The sequence below is a fragment of the Oncorhynchus keta genome, chromosome 34, assembly GCF_023373465.1.
Source record: "Oncorhynchus keta strain PuntledgeMale-10-30-2019 chromosome 34, Oket_V2, whole genome shotgun sequence".
Classification (NCBI taxonomy): domain Eukaryota; kingdom Metazoa; phylum Chordata; class Actinopteri; order Salmoniformes; family Salmonidae; genus Oncorhynchus; species Oncorhynchus keta.
The window spans coordinates 9,987,306-10,009,428 of NC_068454.1; the positions used below are offsets into that span (position 1 = coordinate 9,987,306).

The window sequence follows — 22,123 nt, forward strand, 5'->3', positions numbered from 1 at the left end:
TCCTAGACAACCCTACTCAGCCACAATCCCAATACCTACTAAAACCCCAATACAAAAACACACCACAAAATAAACCCATGTCACACCCTGGCCTGACCAGATAAATAAATAAAACACAAAATACTAAGACCAATTTTATTTTACCTTTATTTAACCAGGCAAGTCAGTTAAGAACATATTCTTATTTTCAATGACAGCCTGTTCAGGGGCAGAACGACAGATTTGTACCTTGTCAGCTCGGGGGTTTGAACTCACAACCTTCCGGTTACCAGTCCAACGCTCTAACCACTAGGCTACGCTGCCGCCCCAAGGCGTGACAGGTGGCTTTTTAACAGCCTGATGGCCTTGAGATAGAAGCTGTTCTTCAGTCTCTCGGTCCCAGCTTTGACGTACCTGTACTGACCTCGCCTTCTGGATGACAGCGGGGTGAACAGGCAGTGGTTGGGGTGGTTGTTGTCCTTGATGATCTTTATGGCCTTCCTGTGACATCGGGTGGAGTAGGTGTCCTGGAGGGCAGGTAGTTTTCCCCCGGTGATGTGTTGTGCAGACCTCACTACCCTCTGGAGAGCCTTACGGTTGTGGGCGGAGCAGTTGCTGTACCAGGGGGTGATACAGCCCGACAGGATGCTCTTGATTGTGCATCTGTAAAAGTTTGTGAGTGCTTTTGGTGACAAAAGAGCGGGGTGGAGACCCAGGGTCTCGAGCTTGATGACGAGTTTGGAGGGTACTATGGTGTTAAATGCTGAGCTGTAGTTGATGAACAGCATTCTCACATAGGTATTCCTCTTGTCCAGATGGGTTAGGGCAGTGTGCAGTGTGGTTGCGATTGCGTCGTCTGTGGACTTATTGGGGTGGTAAGCAAATTGGAGTGGGTCTAGGGTGTCAGGTAGGGTGCAGGTGATATGGTCCTTGACTAGTCTCTCAAAGCACTTCATGATGACGGAAGTGAGTGCTACGGGGGCTTTGGTCGTTTAGCTCAATTACCTTAGCTTTCTTGGGAACAGGAACAATGTCATATCATTTCTGAGTAACAATGTCACACCCTGACCTTAGAGAGCTGTTTTATTTCTCTATATGGTTAGGGCAGGGTGTGATGTGGGGTGTGCATTCTATGTTTTGTTTTCTATGTTTCTTTATTTCTATGTTTTGGCCGGGTATGGTTCTCAATCAGGGACAGCTGTGTATCGTTGTCTCTGATTGGGAATCATACTTAGGAAGCCCTTTTTCCCCTCCTTTCAGTGTGGGTAGTTAACTTTGTTTGTGGCACTTAGCCCTGTAAACTTCACGGTTGTGTCTTTCTTTCTTTCTTTCTTTCTTTCTTTCTTTCTTTCTTTCTTTCTTTCTTTTGTTGGCGACATTTTAAAATAAAAGCTAAATGTATGCTCACCACACTGGTCCACTTCTTTTGACGGCCGTGACAAACAATAAAGTTCTTTACTGTAATAGATTTAAATTAAAATGGGTAAAAATATATATATTTTTTTCAAAACTATTTCTCAAGCAAGAATTTAGCTTGGACTGTCTGTGAGTGGTCTAAGTGGGGAGGGTAAAACTGAGAACTAGCTGTTATTGGCAGAGGTTTGGAACTCTCTTTGTTGTTGGTCTATTGACTAATTTACTGCATGGTACCGCATGGTGATGTCACCATGAAAACCCCAAACTCCTATGCAAACTGCTGATTAGAACATCCTGTGTGTTGTATTTTCAACCAACAACTATCAGGAAATTACACAGATCAAATTCGGTAACACTTTTACAGTGTTTGTTTCATCAGCTGTTATACATTATGATGTAAATGAGAGGAAAAACAGAATTTTGACTGCACTGGGCTGCTGCAGCATGCTCCTTGGGATTGTTCTGGCAAGGAGCCATCTGGTACAAGCTTATAAGACTGCTTTAACTACAGCAATCAATATGCTGGCTTACTACCGTCCATTGAACATTTGATCTGTCTTCGCTACTAGGCAGATCTGAAAGCAGCATATCTGTATCCATCGCATAAATGCAAGATGAACTGATTAGAGGTCGACCGATTGATCGGAATGGACGATTAAATAGGGCCGATTTCAAGTTTTCATATCAGTCGGAAATTGGTATTTTTTTGCCGCTGATTTGCCGATTTATTTTTAATTCACTTATTTTTTAACATTTTTTCTATACCTTAATTTAACTAGGCAAGTCAGTTAAGAACACATTCTTATTTTCAATGACGGCCTAGGAACGGTGGGTTAACTGCCTTTGTTCAGGGGCAGAACGACAGATTTTCACCTTGTCAGCTCGGGGGATCCAATCTTGAGTGTAGGGGGCAGGATTTTAGTTTTTGGCTAAAAAACGTACCCATTTGAAACTGCCTATTTCTCAGGCCCAGAAACTAGAATATGCATATAATTGTCAGATTAGGATAGAAAACACTCTAAAGTTTCCAAAACGGTCAAAAATATAGTCTGTGAGTATAACATAACTGATATTGCAGGCGAAAAACCTGAGGAAAATCAAAACAGGAAGTGCTGTTTTTCCTGAAAGCTCTCTGTTCCATTGGTTGCCTATCAACCATATTCCTTTTCCAATGGCTTCCTCAAGGTGTCAACAGTCTTTAGACATAGTTTCAGGCTTTTATTTTGAAAAATGAGCGAGAAAGATAACAACCCGTCAGTGGATAGCTGGGTGTTTGCAGAGTTTTGCTTGCTCAACAGAGTGGGGCAGCCATTGTCTCTCCCTCTCCTATTGAAAAAGCGACAGTCCTGATTGATATATTATCGATTATATATTTTAAAAACAACATGAGGATTGATTATAAAAAACGTTTGACATGTTTCTGTGGACATTACGGATACTATTTGGAATTTTCGTTTGCGATGTCATGACCGCTCAGCTAGATGTTTACGTCTCTGCTGGAAAGATACATTTATTCTCTTGGGATTCAGTTCATTTGCACACATGAAGTGCAGTTTCACCACTTCCAGAAAGGCTCTGGCACTGCATTGGGATACAGTGACAAACAGTGGAGCATGTGAGAAAATGTCTTTCCACTAATGCATGACACAGCATTGAGATGACAAATGTACTTGGCTGGAGCCTCAGCCACAGGTTAATCCCAATGTCCTGTCCACTGTCACTTGGAGAAATTGGTGTGCTTCAATTTGCGGTGCTATATCTGGAGAAGCAATGCCTACTCCCTGCCCATTGCTTCCATCAGCCCCTGACTGGCTAGCTATCAGGCTTTCCCTCACCCACAATACAAAGTTGGTCGGGCTAAAAAAGAGATCCTGCGTCCCACTTTTCAAAACTCTAATTATAAGTTTATATCTCATAGGGGCTTCCAATACTTTCCAGGTCATTATGATACCGTAGCCTTATAAACATCAATGTTGTCATTCAAAATCATTAAGACAAGGGTTTGTGCGTAGTGTAGGAGTTAAACATTGATAGAAATAGGATGCACCTTGGGCAAACTGAACAAAGGGCCAAATGACACATTTTATTGCAGTTGCCGGGAGTAACAAGACTGTATGATGTCACTTATTGCTTTGTGTTCAGCCATCTAATAGCCCCGTGTGTCATGCCTCTTCCTATGAGTCAGTACAGGCTGGTGCATGTCTGAGTTGATAGGGATATATGTTTCCTTGTTCTTAAACTGTTGGGGGAAGTATACAGTATGTGGGGTGTGTATGTAGGCTGATGAGGATTTCACTGAGCATCTGTGAGCGGATAGGATTATGGTGGTTCTTCCTGTCTGACTAACAGATGATTCAGTGCTGAGGTCAGGAAACAATGGTCTCTACATGATACGAGCTCCATCAGACATGTGGCTTGAGTTACTGGAAGACTTGGAAACAAAATGAAAACCCTAATGAAATGGTTTAAGACTTACATTGTTTTGAGAACACAGTGGAGCTAGAAAGGTGGCCTGTGAGCTGGGTTTCCCCCCTCTCTTATCTCTATGAGGCCATATGTTTTCCTATGATTGGCCAGGATCTTCCACATTAGTGACCCATTTTGACCATTCAATTCATCAGCAGTTGTGTCAAAAGACACTATTACTTACTGCCTCAAGCCTTTTCCCATACTTATACCCACTTTCTTATTTGACTGTGACGTTCATGAAAAGCCAGTGATAATCTATGAAGATGTGATGTAACCCCAACCTGGTTTGATTCAAATGCCTTGCCTAAATAGGCCTATATGAATTGATATGGTAGATTTTTCACAACCTCATTAGAGTTTTCTTTTGTCAAAATAATAATATTTTTGGTGGGGCTTATATTTGTCCTGTTGCACAAATGTACTATTGCGTAATGGATTTGATTTTTTGGTATATCCCAACGCCCCCTGAGACGACCGCAGGGAATGGGGTCACGGTCAGGGTCACCATATCCCTACTCCCCCTGAGACGACCGCAGGGAATGGGGTCACGGTCAGGGTCACCATATCCCAACGCCCCCTGAGACGACCGCAGGGAATGGGATCACGGTCAGGGTCACCATATCCCAACGCCCCCTGAGACGACCGCAGGGAATGGGGTCACGGTCAGGGTCACCATATCCCAACTCCCCCTGAGACGACCGCAGGGAATGGGGTCACGGTCAGGGTCACCATATCCCAACGCCCCCTGAGACGACCGCAGGGAATGGGGTCACGGTCAGGGTCACCATATCCCAACGCCCCCTGAGACGACCGCAGGGAATGGGGTCACGGTCAGGGTCACCATATCCCAACGCCCCCTGAGACGACCGCAGGGAATGGGGTCACGGTCAGGGTCACCATATCCCAACTCCCCCTGAGACGACCACAGGGAATGGGATCACGGTCAGGGTCACCATATCCCAACGCCCCCTGAGACGACCGCAGGGAATGGGATCATGGCCAGTGTCACCATTGTCCAGCACCCTTGGAGCAATTTGGGTTAATTGCCTTGCTCAAGGTCACAGCGACAGGTTTTCACTTTGTCGGCTCCGGGATTCGAACCAGTGACCTTTCTATCCCTATACTCTAGCCCCAAAATGTCCCCCTGACGTGCTGTATAAAATAACAGGCCACATGGTGAGAAGAGAACTCTCATGAAAACACCAGGTCTGATGTTCTCAAGATATAGAGAGAGATGCTGTATGTTCAGACACATGCCTTTTAAGTACCTACGATGCAAGCGTTCTGCTAAGCGTAGCCTACAATACCTTTGATGAGATAACAGATCAGAACGCTCACGTAACGATGTAGGGAGATGTCATAACAAGATGTTGTGAAATGTGCTAAGCTCTCATGCAGAACTGCTGAAACCCAAGAGTGTACAAAAGGTGCGGAAAAGAGGCCTGGTTGGTCTGAGTCTACACTTGCCTTTCACAAGAGATCTGAACAGAGTGAGCAATACTATGTAAAGTGCTTTTAATGGGGAGTGGTAGAGGTTCCTTGATTTTCTCCGTATTAGGGCAAGGCTTGGGAATTGTTCGAAGGATTTGCAAAAGAGCTTCTGCTTTTTGAGATAATAATGTATGTTAGTGGCTTGGCGTAGTCAACCTTTAGTTTGAGACTGTTTCATAGGTTGTATTGCTCGTCCTGCTTTTATACTTTATTTTCATCCCCCACTCCCTTTAGTAATATTGGAAGGCCTGGATATTCAGTAGTGGATCTGATTACAGCTTCTCTCCTGATGCCAGAACACATTTAGAACCTACACCTTCAGAACCTCTGGTCACAATTACTGCTCAATGCATTTGTCTCTTGTCTGGGTAAGGCAAGGAAAGGGATGGGTAGTGGGTAAGGAAAGGGGTAGGTAGTGGGTAAGGAAAGGGATGGGTAGTGGGTAATGAAAGGGATAGGTAGTGGGTAATGAAAGGGATAGGTAGTGGGTAATGAAAGGGATAGGTAGTGGGTAAGGAAAGGGGTAGGTAGTGGGTAAGGAAAGGGATGGGTAGTGGGTAATGAAAGGGATAGGTAGTGGGTAATGAAAGGGATAGGTAGTGGGTAAGGAAAGGGATAGGTAGTGGGTAATGAAAGGGATAGGTAGTGGGTAATGAAAGGGATAGGTAGTGGGTAAGGAAAGGGATAGGTAGTGGGTAAGAAAAGGGATAGGTAGTGGGTAAGGAAAGGGATAGGTAGTGGGTAAGGAAAGGGATAGGTAGTGGGTAAGGAAAGGGATAGGTAGTGGGTAAGGAAAGGGATGGGTAGTGGGTAAGGAAAGGGATAGGTAGTGGGTAAGGAAAGGGATAGGTAGTGGGTAAGGAAAGGGATAGGTAGTGGGTAAGGAAAGGGATAGGTAGTGGGTAAGGAAAGGGATGGGTAGTGGGTAAGGAAAGGGATAGGTAGTGGGTAAGGAAAGGGATAGGTAGTGGGTAAGGAAAGGGATAGGTAGTGGGTAAGGAAAGGGATAGGTAGTGGGTAAGGAAAGGGATAGGTAGTGGGTAAGGAAAGGGATAGGTAGTGGGTAAGGAAAGGGATGGGTAGTGGGTAAGGAAAGGGATAGGTAGTGGGTAAGGAAAGGGATAGGTAGTGGGTAAGGAAAGGGATAGGTAGTGGGTAAGGAAAGGGATGGGTAGTGGGTAAGGAAAGGGATGGGTAGTGGGTAAGGAAAGGGATAGGTAGTGGGTAAGGAAAGGGATAGGTAGTGGGTAAGGAAAGGGATAGGTAGTGGGTAAGGAAAGGGATAGGTAGTGGGTAAGGAAAGGGATAGGTAGTGGGTAAGGAAAGGGATAGGTAGTGGGTAAGGAAAGGGATAGGTAGTGGGTAAGGAAAGGGATAGGTAGTGGGTAAGGAAAGGGATAGGTAGTGGGTAAGGAAAGGGATGGGTAGTGGGTAAGGATAGTGAAAGGGGTGGGTAGTGGGTAAGGATAGTGAAAGGGATGGGTAGTGGGTAAGGAAAGTGAAAGGGCAGTGAAAGGGATGGGTAGTGGGTAAGGACAGTGAAAGGAAAGTGAAAGGGATGGGTAGTGGGTAAGGATAGTGAAAGGGATGGGTAGTGGGTAAGGACAGTGAAAGGGATGGGTAGTAGGTAAGGAAAGTGAAAGGGGTGGGTAGTGGGTAATGATAATGAAAGGGGTGGGTAGTGGGTAAGGATAGTGAAAGGACAGTGAAAGGGGTGGGTAGTGGGTAAGGAAAGTGAAAGGGGTGGGTTGTGGGTAAGGATAGTGAAAGGACAGTGAAAGGGATGGGTAGTGGGTAAGGAAAGTGAAAGGGGTGGGTAGTGGGTAAGGATAGTGAAAGGGATGGGTAGTGGGTAAGGAAAGTGAAAGGGGTGGGTAGTGGGTAAGGATAGTGAAAGGGATGGGTAATGGGTAAGGATAGTGAAAGGGATTGGTATTTTATTTATTTATTTCACCTTTATTTAACCAGGTAGGCTAGTTGAGTACAAGTTCTCATTTACAACTGCGACCTGGCCATGATAAAGAAATGCAGTGTGACACAAACAACAACACAGAGTTCTGTTATAATTTCCACCAGGCACAGCCAGAAAAGGACTGGCCACCCCTGATAGCCTGGTTCCTCTCTAGGTTTCTTCCTCGGTTTTGGCCTTTCTAGGGAGTTTTTCCTAGCCACCGTGCTTCTACACCTGCACCTATACCTGTTTCTGTACAGCACTTTGAGATATCAGCTGATGTACGAAGGGCTACATAAATACTTTTGATTTGATTTGAGAGTTACATATGGAATAAACAAAGACAGTCAATAATACGATAGAAAAAGTCTATATACTCTGTATGCAAATGAGGTAGGATAAGGGAGGTAAGGCAATAAATAGACCATAGTGGCGAAATAATTAAAATATCGCAATTAAACACTGGAGTGATAGATGTGTAGAAGATGAGTGTGCAGTAGAGATACTGGAGTACAAAGGAGCAAAAAAAATAACAGTATGGGGATGAGGTAGTTGGATGGGCTATTTACAGATTGGCTATGTGCAGTGATCTGTGAGCTGCTCTGACAGCTGTAGCTTAAAGCTAGTGAGGGAGATATGAGTCTCCAGCTTCAGTGATTTTTGCAGTTCGTTCCAGTCAGTGGCAGCAGAGAACTGGAAGGAAAGGCGAACAAAGGAGGAATTGGCTTTGGGGGTGACCAGTGAAATATGCCTGCTGGAGCGTGTGCTACATGTGGGTGCTGCTATGGCTTTAGTGACAAAATGGATGGCACTGTGAAAGATTGCATCCAATTTGTTGAGTAGAGTGTTGGATTGGAGATGCTTAATGTGAGTCTGGAAGGATAGTTTACAGTCTAGCCAGACACCTAGGTATTTGTAGTTGTCCACATATTCTAAGTCAGAACCTTCCAGAGTAGTGATGCTGGACGGGCGGGCAGGTGTGGGCAGCGATCGGTTGAAGAGCATGCATTTAGTTTTACTAGCATTTAAGGGCAGTTGGAGGTCACTGAAGGAGAGTTGCATGGCATTGAAGCTCGTCTGGAGGTTAATTAACACAGTGTTCAACGAAGGGCCAGATGTATACAGAATGGTGTCGTCTGCGTGGAGGTGGATCAGAGGATCACCAGCAGCAAGATTTGTTGATGTATCATTGATGTATACAGAGAAGAGCGTTTGCCCGAGGATTGGACCCTGTGGCACCCCCATAGAGACTGCCAGAGGTCCGGACAACAGGCCCTCCAATTTGACACACTGAACTCTGTCTGAGAAGTAGTTGATGAACCAGATGGGGCAGTCATTTGAGAAACCAAGGCTGTTGAGTCTGCCGATAAGAATGTGGTGATTGACAGAGTCGAAAGCCTTGGCCAGGTCGAAGAATACAGCTGCACAGTATTGTCTCTTATCGATGGCAGTTATGATTAGAGGTCGACCAATTATGATTTTTCAACGGCAATACCGATACCGATTATTGGAGGACCAAAAAAGGTGATTCCGATTAATCGGCCAATTTTTTATTTTATTTATTTGTAATAATGACAATTACAACAATACTGAATTAACACTTATTTTAACTTAATATAATACATCAATACAATAAATTTAGCCTCAAGTAAATAATGAAACATGTTCAATTTGGTTTAAATGCAAAAACAAAGTGTTGGAGAAGAAAGTAAAAGTGCAATATGTGCCATGTAAGAAAGCTAACGTTTCAGATCCTTGCTCAGAACATGTGAACATGTGAAAGCTGGTCGTTCCTTTCAACATGAGTCTTCAATATTCCCAGGTAAGAAGTTTTAGGTTGTAGTTATTATAGGACTATTTCCCTCTATACCATTTGTATTTCATTAACCTTTGACTATTGGATGTTCTTATAGGCACTTTAGTATTGCCAGTGTAACAGTATAGCTTCCGTCCCTCTCCTCGCTCCTCCCTGGGCTCGAACCAGCAACACAACGACAACAGCCACCATCGATGCAGCGTTACCCATGCAGAGCAAGGGGAACAACTACTAGAAGGCTCAGAGCGAGTGACGTTTCAAACGCTATTAGCGCGCGCTGACGAGCTAGCCAATTCACTTCGGTTACACCAGCCTCATCTCGGGAGTTGATAGGCTTGAAGTCATAAACAGCGCAATGCTTGACGCACGGCGAAGAGCTGCTGGCAAAACGCACGAAAGTGCTGTTTGAATGAATGTTTACCCACCTGCTTCTGCCTACCACCGCTCAGTCAGATACTTAGATACTTGTATGCTCAGTCAGATTATATGCAACGCAGGGCACGCTAGATAATATCTAGTAATATCATCAACCATGTGTAGTTAACTATTGATTATGATTGATTGTTTTTTATAAGATAAGTTTAAAACTTCTTGTGACTCTCAAACCCAGATCCGGGAGCGTAATCATCTCCTGACACTAATTAGCGTAACGCAACGGACATAAATCTTCCTAGAAAATCTTCCTATTCATGAAAATCACAATTGAAATATATTGGAACACAGCTTAGCCTTTTGTTAATCACCCTGTCATCTCAGATTTTCAAAATATGCTTTACAGCCAACGCTAGACAAGCATTTGTGTAAGTTTATCATAGACTAGCATAGCATTATGCCTTGCTAGCAGTAGGCAATCTTGTCACGAAAATCAGAAAAGCAATCAAATTAAATAGTTTACCTTTGACGAACTTTGGATGTTTTCACTCACGAGACTCCCAGGTAGATAGCCAAAGTACATTTTTTTCCAAAAATATTATTTTTGTCGTCGAAATAGCTCCGTTTGTTCTTCACGTTTGGCTGAGAAATCGCCCAGAAATTGCGGTCACCACAACGCTGAAAAATATTCAAAATTAGCTCCATGATATCGACAGAAACATGGCAAACGTTGTTTATAATCAATCCTCAAGGTGTTTTTCTAATATTTATTCGATAATATATCCATTGGTGACAATTCGTTTTTCAGTAGGACCGATTGGAGTAATGGCTACCTCTGTATTTTATGCGAGAATCTCTCTTGGAGCCACCATGTGACCACTTACGCAATGTGGCCGCCTACGGCTATTCTTCAACAGAAATGTGTAAAACTATGTCACAATGCTGTAGACTCCTTGGGGAAAGCATAAGAAAGCGTAAGCTCGTTGATGGCACATTCACAGCTGAATAGGGACTCATTGGAACGCAGCGCTTTCAAAACCTGGGGCACTTCCGGACTGGATTTTTCTCAGGCTTTCGCCTGCAACATCAGTTCTGTTATACTCACAGACAATATCTTTACAGTTTTGGAAACGTTAGAGTGTTTTCTATCCAAAGATGTCAATTATATGCATATTCTAGCATCTTGTCCTGACAAAATATCACGTTTAAAACGGGAACGTTTTTTTCCAGAAATGAAAATACTGCCCCCTAGTACCAACAGGTTAATGCTAGCTAGCAACTTACCTTGGCTTACTTCATTCGTGTAACTGGCAGTCTCCTTGTGGGGTGCAACGAGAGAGAGGCAGGTCGTTATTGCGTTGGACTAGTTAACTGTAAGGTTGCAAGATTGGATCTCCCGAGATGACAAGTTTAAAATCTGTCGTTCTGCCCCTGAACAAGCCAGTTAACCCACCGTTCCTAGGCTTTCATTGAAAATAAGAATGTGTTCTTAACTGACTGGCCTAGTTAAATAAAGGTATTAAAAAAAACAAATTTAAAAAGATCGGCGCCCAAAAATAATGATTTCCGATTGCTATGAAAACCTGAAATCGGTCCTAATTAATCGGCTATTCCGATTAATCGGTCGACCTCTAGTTATGATATAATTTAGGACCTTGAGCGTGGCTCAGGTGCACCCATGACCAACTCAGAAACCAGATTGCATAGGGGAGAAGGTACGGTAAGATTCGAAATGGTTTTCGATGAACTAGGCTTTCGAAGACCTTAGAAATGCAGGGTAGGATAGATATAGGTCTGTAGCAGTTTGGGTCTAGAGTGTCTCCCCCTTTGAAGAGGGGGATGACCGCGGCAGCTTTCCAATCTTTTGGGATCTCTGACGATACGAAAGAGGGGTTGAACAGGCTAGTAATAACGGTTGCAAAAATTTTGGCGGATACTTTTAGAAAGGGTCCAGATTGTCTAGCCTGTTATTGGGTAAGGACAGTGAAAGAGATGGGTAGTGGGTAAGGATAATGAAAGGGATGGGTAGTGGGTAAGGAAAGTGAAAGGGGTGGGTATTGGGTAAGGATAGTGAAAGGGTGGGTATTGGGTAAGGATAGTGAAAGGGGTGGGTATTGGGTAAGGAAAGTGAAAGAGATGGGTAGTGGGTAGGGACAGTGAAAGGGATGGGTATTGGGTAAGGATAGTGAAAGGGGTGGGTAGTGGGTAAAGAAAGTGAAAGGGGTGGGTAGTGGGTAAAGAAAGTGAAAGTGAAAGGGCATGCTATATTTAAGCAATAAGTCAACAAGGGTATGTGGTATATGGCAAATATACCACGGCCAAGGGCTTTTCTTAGACACGACGCAACGCAGCTCTTAATCGTGGTATATTGGCGATATACCACAAACCCCCGAGGTGCCTTATTGCTATTATAAACTGGTTACCAACGTAATTAGAGTAGTAAAAATAAATGTTTTGTCATAGTCCTGGTGTACGGTCTGATATACCACGGCTGTCAGCCAATCAGCATTCAGGACTCTAACCACCAAGTTTATAATGTCAGATAGGATTCTGCTGATCACCTCTGTGGGGACCTCAGTAACAGTAATTAGACTCACATTGTGATTGAGTGTAGAGGCCCTTTTGGAAGTGTGTGTGTGTGTGTGTGTGCGTGTGCGTGTGTGTGTGTGTGTGTGTGTGTGTGTGTGTGTGTGTGTGTGTGTGTGTGTGTGTGTGTGTGTGTGTGTGTGTGTGTGTGTGTGTGTGTGTGTGTGTGTGTGTGTGTGTGTGTGTGTGTGTGTGTGTGTTTGCCATATTTGCAATATGGTAATACCGAGCAATAAAAGGTTGGCAGTACTTTAAATAACAATGACAATTCCATTTGGGCGTTCTGGAGCTGAAGTTGTACAAATTGGACTGGTTATGAAATTCCATTGAGTTTCACAATTCATATGTGTTGTTATTGGAAAACAAGTACGTGCTCTGATCTTGGCTGGTGCAGTGGTAATCCCTCTAAGGAATAGTATTGAATGTAGCTCTGAGTTCCAATGCAGTTCAGTTTACTGCTGCCAAGATAAAAGGGTTCCCTTTATCCCGTTTGTATCGTCTGAGTGTTGATAACCTGGAAAAGAACAACATATTGATCTTCCCATTTTATTCAAGCACATCTAAAGTGTTGATCGTCTGAGCGTGACATGAGACGAAAGCTCTCTCTCTGGGTGTCTTCCATTTATTCTACAATATAATCACATCCTCTTCAAGGAAGGACTTGAGTTGCTAGACGGAAAACATTCACACATGAATAGTGGACTGCGTCCTCTTGTGTCCTTGAAACTCTCTGTCTTGTATGATAAATGATATTTCAGGTGCATCTGAAGTGTTTTCTTTGTACTTGTATCCTCAGATATATCAGTCCAAAAGCAGCTATGTAACATCATAGCAACCTCAAGTAAACATTGGCTTACTTTAGAGACATTTGACTTGCACTTTTGCCTCGTTCGTTTACTTCAGGTCGGCTTGTACACTTGTTTCAGCTTCATGTAAATATTAATTTTTGTAATTCAGGCTAAATATCATATTTATGTCCAATTTAGCAACATTTTTACAACATAATCAAAGGGTGTAGTGATGAAAAGGGTTGAAATCATTCAAGGACTTTTTACTGGGATGTGCTAGCAGAGCCAGCCACTAAAAGACTTCCTGTTAAAATGTAGAATTCCCAGGATAGTCCCTGTCAGAACAACTTGGCAGAGTGCAGACCTTTTTAACCAATAAACACCAATATAGTCCCTGTCAGACTAACTTTGGGACTCGTTTCAGAAAACCTGGTACATGTTCGCACGTCAATACTTCACAGAAACGGCACTTGACCGTAAACCGTTGTTTTTTGGTAGAAATAAACATTTATGTTTTTTGGTAGAAATAAACATTTATGTGCCTAAATAACAAACTTGTATTCCATCCATAAATATTAATAAAATTGTTAAATTACTAGCCCAGTTGGTTTAGCCACAGAAAAAGCCAATAGATGGGCTGGACATTCCGGGAGATTACTTTGAATTGGTCTGCCATGTAGCACACTTCTGTTTATAAACTGTTCAGTATGTGTTGATAGTCCTTTCTACTGTTTTAGAAAGATATAACGTTATCCATCGAGAACTACAAAAGTTGTGCTACTTTTCTCAACAAAATTGATGCCCTGAATTTAGCAGGTGCTATCAATAGATCAGTAGGAAAAAGTGATGGGATACTTTCTGCACATTGCCACGGTCAATGTGGACCTTAGTGACTTGACATACCGCTGGCCAAGCAAGATGTAAAGTTAGCTACAAACAAAACAGAGTTAAATGGTTCCAGTCTGTCGTGACGCGTTCATCCTTGTATACTGGTAAGAGTCTAGCTCCATTTTCAGATATGTTTCTAATTTTGTCAGAAAGTCATTTTTATTGCAAGTTAAAGCATACTGTTAGTTAGCTAGCAAACGTTAGCTTGCTGGCTCACTAGCTTGCTAACGTTACGTGTATGATCTGTGTAGTAATATTATTTGAATCAGAAATCCATTTGCGGTGCTAATTATAGCTTATTTTTAGCTAGCTAACATTGAAAATAGTTGGTTTGCTTTAGCTACCTTGAGATTATTCCGGTTCATTCATTTAGCTAGCTAGCTACATGTCTACACAAAAGACTCCACTTAGGCCGGATTATTACAGGACCCATCAAATTAGCCAGGCGTGTCTGGGGGTGATTACTGCCATCTATTGTATTTCATGAACATGTGTACATGTTTAGACAATAGTGACCCATCCATTTAGTAGATGTGGCTGGGGGTGGTTACAGCATTCCCTTCACATGACCAATTTAGACAAGTACACTTATACTTATTTTCCACCATAATTTGCAAATAAATAAATTAAAAATCCTACAATGTGATTTTCTAGATTTTTTTTCTCTTTTTGTCTGTCATAGTTGAAGTGTACCTATGGTGAAAATTACAGGCCTCTCTCATCTTTTTAAATGGGAGAACTTGCACAATTGGTGGCTGACTAAATACTTTTTGGCCCCACTGTATGTCGGATAAGCGTCATCTAATAATAATAAAACTTTCTGTTTTTGATTTTGCTACTATGTAAGTAACCAATTCACTGTACCATTTACACCTTCTGTATCCAGTGAATATGACAAATGAACCTAGATTTTAGCATGTGAACCCTTTTAATTTGAACTTTATTTAACCAGGCAAGTCAGTTAAGAATATATTCTTATTTTCAATGACGGCCTGGGAACAGTGGGTTAACTGCCTGTTCAGGGGCAGAACGACAGATTTGTATCTTGTCAGCTCAGGGGTTTGAACTCGCAACCTTACGGTTACTAGTCCAACGCTCTAACCACTAGGCTACACTGCCACCCCTTAAAGAGATGGGTGGGGCTAATGAGTGTGAATGGTGCTGAATGGGTGTAGACAAAGAAGAGCACTCCAGTAGGTGTTCCAAAATATTCAAATGCCATTTTCTCAAAAGTGGGGTTACAAGTTTATCAACTTTCAAAGCAGAATTACTTTAACTTTGTTCCTCGACTGCAGTGTATGATATGCAATTTTCTAGCTCTGAGTCTACTTTTAAAAACACAATTTCAAATGTTGCTACATAAGACCGAATCGAGGCGGTCGTCACATTTTTGTTCATTGTTCACAGTCTGCTGTGTGCATAACGAAGCTTTGTGTTCTCGCTTGTTTTGTGAAAACACAACTACGATCCCCACAACTATACCACCATGAAACCAATAATGATTTCCCCCACATACATAATACATGTATTCATATTTACAGATCCAAACAAGTTTGTAATTAAGGCAAATTAATGTTGACTACTTTGAAGAATCTCAAATATAAAATATATTTTGATTTGTTTAGCTCTTTTTTGGTTACTACATGATTCCATGTGTTATTTCATAGTTTTGATGTCTTTACTATTATTCTACGATGTAGAAAATAGTAAAGATAAAGAAAAATCCTTGAATGAGTTGGTGTTCTTAAACTTTTGACTGGTAGTGATTATAATTAGTATAAAAACATCTCAAAAAGCCCTACTGGGAAGTAGGAAATCAAAGCGTCAAATTCCTATGATACAGAATCCGGTTATATATTCCAATTAAATATTATTCTGAAAGGAAAGTGGTCCATTAAGTGCGGTGTATACATAATTAGTATGGTAACTAAGTGCTCTTCGGTATATATTCAAAGCCCTATATGCAAACACATGTCCCTTCTCTCTCTCTTGTGGTGACAAAATGATGGGGTGACCAAGAACTTCAATATGCCATATCAATGTCCTTTTGAATGAGGCATATTGATTTTCCACACTACATACTCATCGACTGGTGTCATCTAAGTCCCTTCGTTTTGGGTGACTCACTGGTTGTCCTTGCCAGCAATGCCACAAATAACTCTCTCTGCCTCTTGTCAGGGGGGTTTCTGGGATGCCATATGGTGCTTTGATTTTCAGCCCTACAGAACTTATGACTAACTAATGTCCACATCAACTGCTGCCATGTGTTCAGCCATTTGCCCGCCTCAGTTAAAGAGCCAGCTACCCCAATCAGCTACTGTACCTTATGAAGGTCCCTACTCTCTAATTGGCAAAGTGTTAGATTATTTGGTTCGTTGATTCCTGGACTTGCGAAATGTCAGACCCACCATCTCACATGAGCTGGGTCATTGACGTATAGAGGATTTTTCTGCTTCGCTTGTTTGTTATCTTTCAACGTAAAAACACGTAGAGCCTTATCTGAGATATCAGGTGAAGATGATAAAACCATGACAGTGGGGGAGGCAGTGAGTCAGTGGGAGACTGAATTGGACCTGATAAACCAGGATTGGGAGATTACCTCGGGCAGATGTAGTGAAGGGATTTCAGCAACCGACTACAACCGACAGCAACTGACAAGCTGGAAGTTTGATTTATTACTTGCCAAAGCCTTGAGCCTAAAGACTGAAGACATTGTAGAGCGGCTGTGCTGAAGGCAATCCCCATTGAACCCTAACTCAGGCCCAATGCAGACGAATGGGATAAGTTATTGGGCGAAGCAGTGATACAAAACGTATCTGTTATTGCATCTATAGATGTTCCTAAAGGATGAAGAGAAACTGTCTATGCAACACAGATTTAAAATGCATGGCTTTCATTGTACGCTTTAAGAAAATTAAGCAACTGTTGTAAAGTGTTGGCCCCATGTTTCTTGAGCTGAAATAAAATATCCCAGACATTTTCCTTACGCACAAAAAGCTTATTTCTCTCAAATGTTGTGCACAAATTTGTTTAAATCCCTGTTAGTGAGCATTTATCCTTTGCCAAGATAATTCATACACCTGACAGGTATGGCATATCAAGAAGCTGATTAAATAGCATGATCATTACACATTGTGCTTGGGACAATATAAGGCCACTCTAAATGGTGCAGTTTTGTCACACAACACAATGCCACAGATGTCTCAAGTTTTGAGAGAGCTTGCAATTGGCATGCTCACTTGGTAAATATTCACCTTTGATGGCTACTAGCTCATTGGAGAAGTGTGCTCTTCAGAGAAGAATGCCGGATTCAACTGTACCGGGCAGATGTCGTGTGGGCGAGTGGTTTGCTGCTGTCAACATTGTGAACAGTGCCCCATGGTGGCGGTGGGGTTATGGTATGGGCAGGCATAAGCTGCGGGCAACGAACACAATTGCAGTTTATTGATGGCAATTTTAATGCACAGAGATACCATGATGAGATCCTGAGGTCCATTGTCGTTCCAAGATGGCGTAGCAGTCGGACGTGTGTTTTGTCTTGTCCCGTCCTGTCTAGTGTAAATATAGTTTTCTTCTTTTTTTTTTTTCTGTATATATTTCGTACATATTTTAATCTCACTTTCAAACTAGAGCTGAATATACTCTCCTGCAACCCGCATCACCCAATGTGGTACGGATCTGCTTTTTCTATACTTTACTTTAGAACCGGAACCACCATCAGAAGCTAGCCAGCTAACTAGCTACTAGCTCGTACTCAGTTAGCCATTGCTAGCGGTCTTCTAAGCTAACTAGGACACCAGCGCGACATCAACCCAGAGCATATCAGACTGCTCTTTCTCTACCACATCTCCGGATTCCTACCGCAAGCTCTGAACCTTTACACCGGATCATCGCAACTAGCTAGCTGCAATCCGAGTGGCTACTCCTGGCTAACGTCTCTGTCCCAAAACAAGCTACAGTTAGCCTTGAGCTAAGCCCATCTCCCGACTAGCCGAAGAGGCCCAACAATACCTCTTTTTGCCAATTGGCCTGGACCCTTTACTGCCGACACGGAGCCCCGCCGATCCATCACGACTGGTCCGCCGACATAATCGTCCGAGGTGGTTTCAACAGGCTTTTTCGTTGCGACATCGCCAAAGATCCATCTGCTGGCCAAGGCCCGCGAGCTTTCTGAAACGCTGTGTCTCCAGCTCACCCAGCGTACTAGAGCTCCTGTAGCATACTCCTGGGCTACAATTACCCGGGCCCACGACCGGTCTGTCGATGTCACCGCAAGAAGAGGAATAAACAGACTCACCCCATCGCGACGTCCCCCAAAGGTTAGCTCTCTAGCCCTCTCTATCTCCCTGCTTGCTAATTCGGCCTGCTAACGGCTAGCTTGTCTAGCCCGGGCCTACGAACTGTTAGCTTGTTAGCACAGGCCTGCTAACCATCTGACTCACCGCATCCCAAACACTCTGAACCCATTTACTTTCTATCTCTCTTTGATTTTTATTTTGTTTATACCTTCCGGAAACCTGCCTCACCCACTGTGATACGGAATCGCTATCACTTTTAATTTTTATTTTATTTTTATGACACACTCAAGAACCTCCAGACGCTAACCAGCTAACTAGCTACAAGCTATTTAGTCATTGTTAGTTTTTTTTAAAAACCTGGATAACACTCGCCAGCCCAGCTTCCCTGCCCATCCACCGCTGCCCCCTGGACACTGATCTCTTGGCTACATAGCTGACGCACGCTGGACTGTCCATTAATCACGGTACCCCATTCTGCTTGTTTGTTTATCTGTCGGCCCAGTTGCCTAGTCAACGCCATTTTACCTGCTGTTTGTTGTGCTAGCTGATTAGCCTCGCCTACTGTTTTTAGCTAGCTTTCCCAATTCAACACCTGTGATTACTGTATGCCTCGCTGTATGTCTCTCCCAAATGTCAATATGCCTTGTATACTGTTGTTCAGGTTAGTTATCATTGTTTTAGTTCACAATGGAGCCCCTAGATCCACTCTGCATACCCCTGTTACCTCCTTTGTCCCACCCCCCACACATGCGGTGACCTCACCCATTACAACCAGCATGTCCAGAGATACAACCTCTCTCATCATCACCCAGTGCCTGGGCTTACCTCCGCTGTACCCGCACCCCACCATACCCCTGTCTGCGCATTATGCCCTGAATATATTCTACCATGCCCAGAAACCTGCTCCTCTTATCCTCTGCCCCCAACGCTCTAGGCGACCAGTTTTGATAGCCTTTAGCCGCACCCTCATACTACTCCTTCTCTGTTCCGCGGGTGATGTGGAGGTAAACCCAGGCCCTGCATGTCCCCAGGTACCCTCATTTGTTGACTTCTGTGATCGAAAAGTCTTGGTTTTATGCATGTCAACATCAGAAGCCTCCTCCCTAAGTTTGTTTTACTCACTGCTTTAGCACACTCTGCTAACCCTGATGTCCTTGCCGTGTCTGAATCCTGGCTCAGGAAGGCCACCAAAAATTCAGAGATTTCCATACCCAACTATAACATCTTCCGTCAAGATAGAACTGCCAAAGGGGGCGGAGTCGCAGTCTACTGCAGAGATAGCCTGCAAAGTAATGTCATACTTTCCAGGTCCATACCCAAACAGTTTGAACTACTAATTTTGAAAATTACTCTCTCCAGAAACAAGTCTCTCACTGTTGCCGCCTGCTACCGACCCCGTCAGCTCCCAGCTGTGCCCTGGACACCATTTGTGAATTGATCGCCCCCATCTAGCTTCAGAGTTTGTTCTGTTAGGTGACCTAAACTGGGATATGCTTAACACCCCGGCAGTCCTACAATCTAAGCTAGATGCCCTCAATCTCACTCAAATCATCAAGGAACCCACCAGGTACAACCCTAACTCTGTAAACAAGGGCACCCTCATAGACGTCATCCTGACCAACTGGCCCTCCAAATATACCTCCGCTGTCTTCAACCAGGATCTCAGCGATCACTGCCTCATCGCCTGTATCCGCCACGGAGCCGCAGTCAAACGACCACCCCTCATCACTGTCAAACGCTCCCTAAAACACTTCTGTGAGCAGGCCTTTCTAATCGACCTGGCCCGTGTATCCTGGAAGGACATTGACCTCATCCCGTCAGTTGAGGATGCCTGGTCATTCTTTAAAAGTAACTTCCTCACCATTTTAGATAAGCATGTTCCGTTCAAAAAATGCAGAACCAAGAACAGATACAGCCCTTGGTTCACTCCAGACCTGACTGCCCTCGACCAGCACAAAAACATCCTGTGGCGGACTGCAATAGCATCGAATAGCCCCGTGATATGCAACTGTTCAGGGAAGTCAGGAACCAATACACGCAGTCAGTCAGGAAAGCTAAGGCCAGCTTCTTCAGGCAGAAGTTTGCATCCTGTAGCTCCAACTCCAAAAGTTCTGGGACACTGTGAAGTCCATGGAGAACAAGAGCACCTCCTCCCAGCTGCCCACTGCACTGAGGCTAGGAAACACGGTCTCCACCGATAAATCCATGATTATCGAAAACTTCAATAAGCACTTCTCAACGGCTGGCCATGCCTTCCGCCTGGCTACTCCAACCTCGGCCAACAGCTCTGCCCCCCGTAGTTCCTCACCCAAGCCTCTCCAGGTTCTCCTTTACCCAAATCCAGATAGCAGATGTTCTGAAAGAGCTGCAAAACCTGGACCCGTACAAATCAGCTGGGCTTGACAATCTGGACCCGCTATTTCTGAAAATATCTGCCGCCATTGTCGCAACCCCTATTACCAGCCTGTTCAACCTCTCTTTCATATCGTCTGAGATCCCCAAGGATTGAAAGCTGCCGCAGTCATCCCCCTCTTCAAAGGGGAGACACCCTGGACCCAAACTGCTATAGACCTATATCCATCCTGCCCTGCCTATCTAAGGTCTTCGAAAGCCAAGTCAACAAACAGGTCACTGACCATCTCGAATCCCACCGTACCTTCTCCGCTGTGCAATCTGGTTTCCGAGCCGGTCATGGGTGCACCTCAGCCACACTCAAGGTACTAAATGATATCATAACCGCCATCGATAAAAGACAGTACTGTGCAGCCGTCTTCATCGACCTCGCCAAGGCTTTCGACTCTGTCAATCACCAAATTCTTATCGGCAGACTCAACAGCCTCGGTTTTTCGGATGACTGCCTTGCCTGGTTCACCAATTACTTTGCAGACAGAGTTCAGTGTGTCAAATCAGAGGGCATGCTGTCCGGTCCTCTGGCAGTCTCTATGGGGGTGCCACAGGGTTCAATTCTCGGGCCGACTCTTTTCTCTGTATATATCAATGATGTTGCTCTTGCTGCGGGCGATTCCCTGATCCACCTCTACGCAGACGACATCATTCTATATACTTTCGGCCCGTCATTGGACACTGTGCTATCAAACCTCCAAACGAGCTTCAATTCCATACAGCACTCCTTCCGTGGCCTCCAACTGCTCTTAAACGCGAGTAAAACCAAATGCATGCTTTTCAACCGATCGCTGCCTGCACCCGCATGCCCGACTAGCATCACCACCCTGGATGGTTCCAACCTTGAATATGTGGACATCTATAAGTACCTAGGTGTCTGGCTAGACTGCAAACTCTCCTTCCAGACTCACATCAAACATCTCCAATCAAAAATCAAATCCAGAGTCGGCTTTCTATTCCGCAACAAAGCCTCCTTCACTCACGCTGCCAAGCTTACCCTAGTAAAACTGACTATCCTACCGATCCTCGACTTCGGCGATGTCATCTACAAAATGGCTTCCAACACTCTACTCAGCAAACTGGATGCAGTCTATCACAGTGCCATCCGTTTTGTCACTAAAGCACCTTATACCACCCACCACTGCGACTTGTATGCTCTAGTCGGCTGGCCCTCACTACATATTCGTCGCCAGACCCACTGGCTCCAGGTCATCTACAAGTCCATGCTAGGTAAAGCTCCGCCTTATCTCAGTTCACTGGTCACGATGGCAACACCCATCCGTAGCACGCGCTCCAGCAGATGTATCTCACTGATCATCCCTAAAGCCAACACCTCATTTGGCCGCCTTTCGTTCCAGTACTCTGCTGCCTGTGACTGGAACGAATTGCAAAATCGCTGAAGTTGGAGACTTTTATCTCCCTCACCAACTTCAAACATCAGCTATCCGAGCAGCTAACCGATCGCTGCAGCTGTACATAGTCTATAGGTAAATAGCTCACCCTTTTTCACCTACCTCATTCCCATACTGTTTTTATACTGTTTTTATTTATTTACTTTTCTGCTCTTTTGCACACCAATATCTCTACCTGTACATGCCCATCTGATCATTTATCACTCCAGTGTTAATCTGCAAAATTGTATTATTCGCCTACCTCCTCATGCCTT

At 43.9% G+C, this 22,123-nt stretch overlaps 1 protein-coding gene across 3 annotated transcripts in view; it reads left to right on the top strand.

Moving 5' to 3' along the window:
- The window catches only part of LOC118366718 (tissue factor pathway inhibitor-like), a 98,691-nt gene that overhangs the window by 7,678 nt on the left and 68,890 nt on the right, over window positions 1–22,123 (top strand). The gene's annotated exons all lie outside the window — the stretch shown is intronic.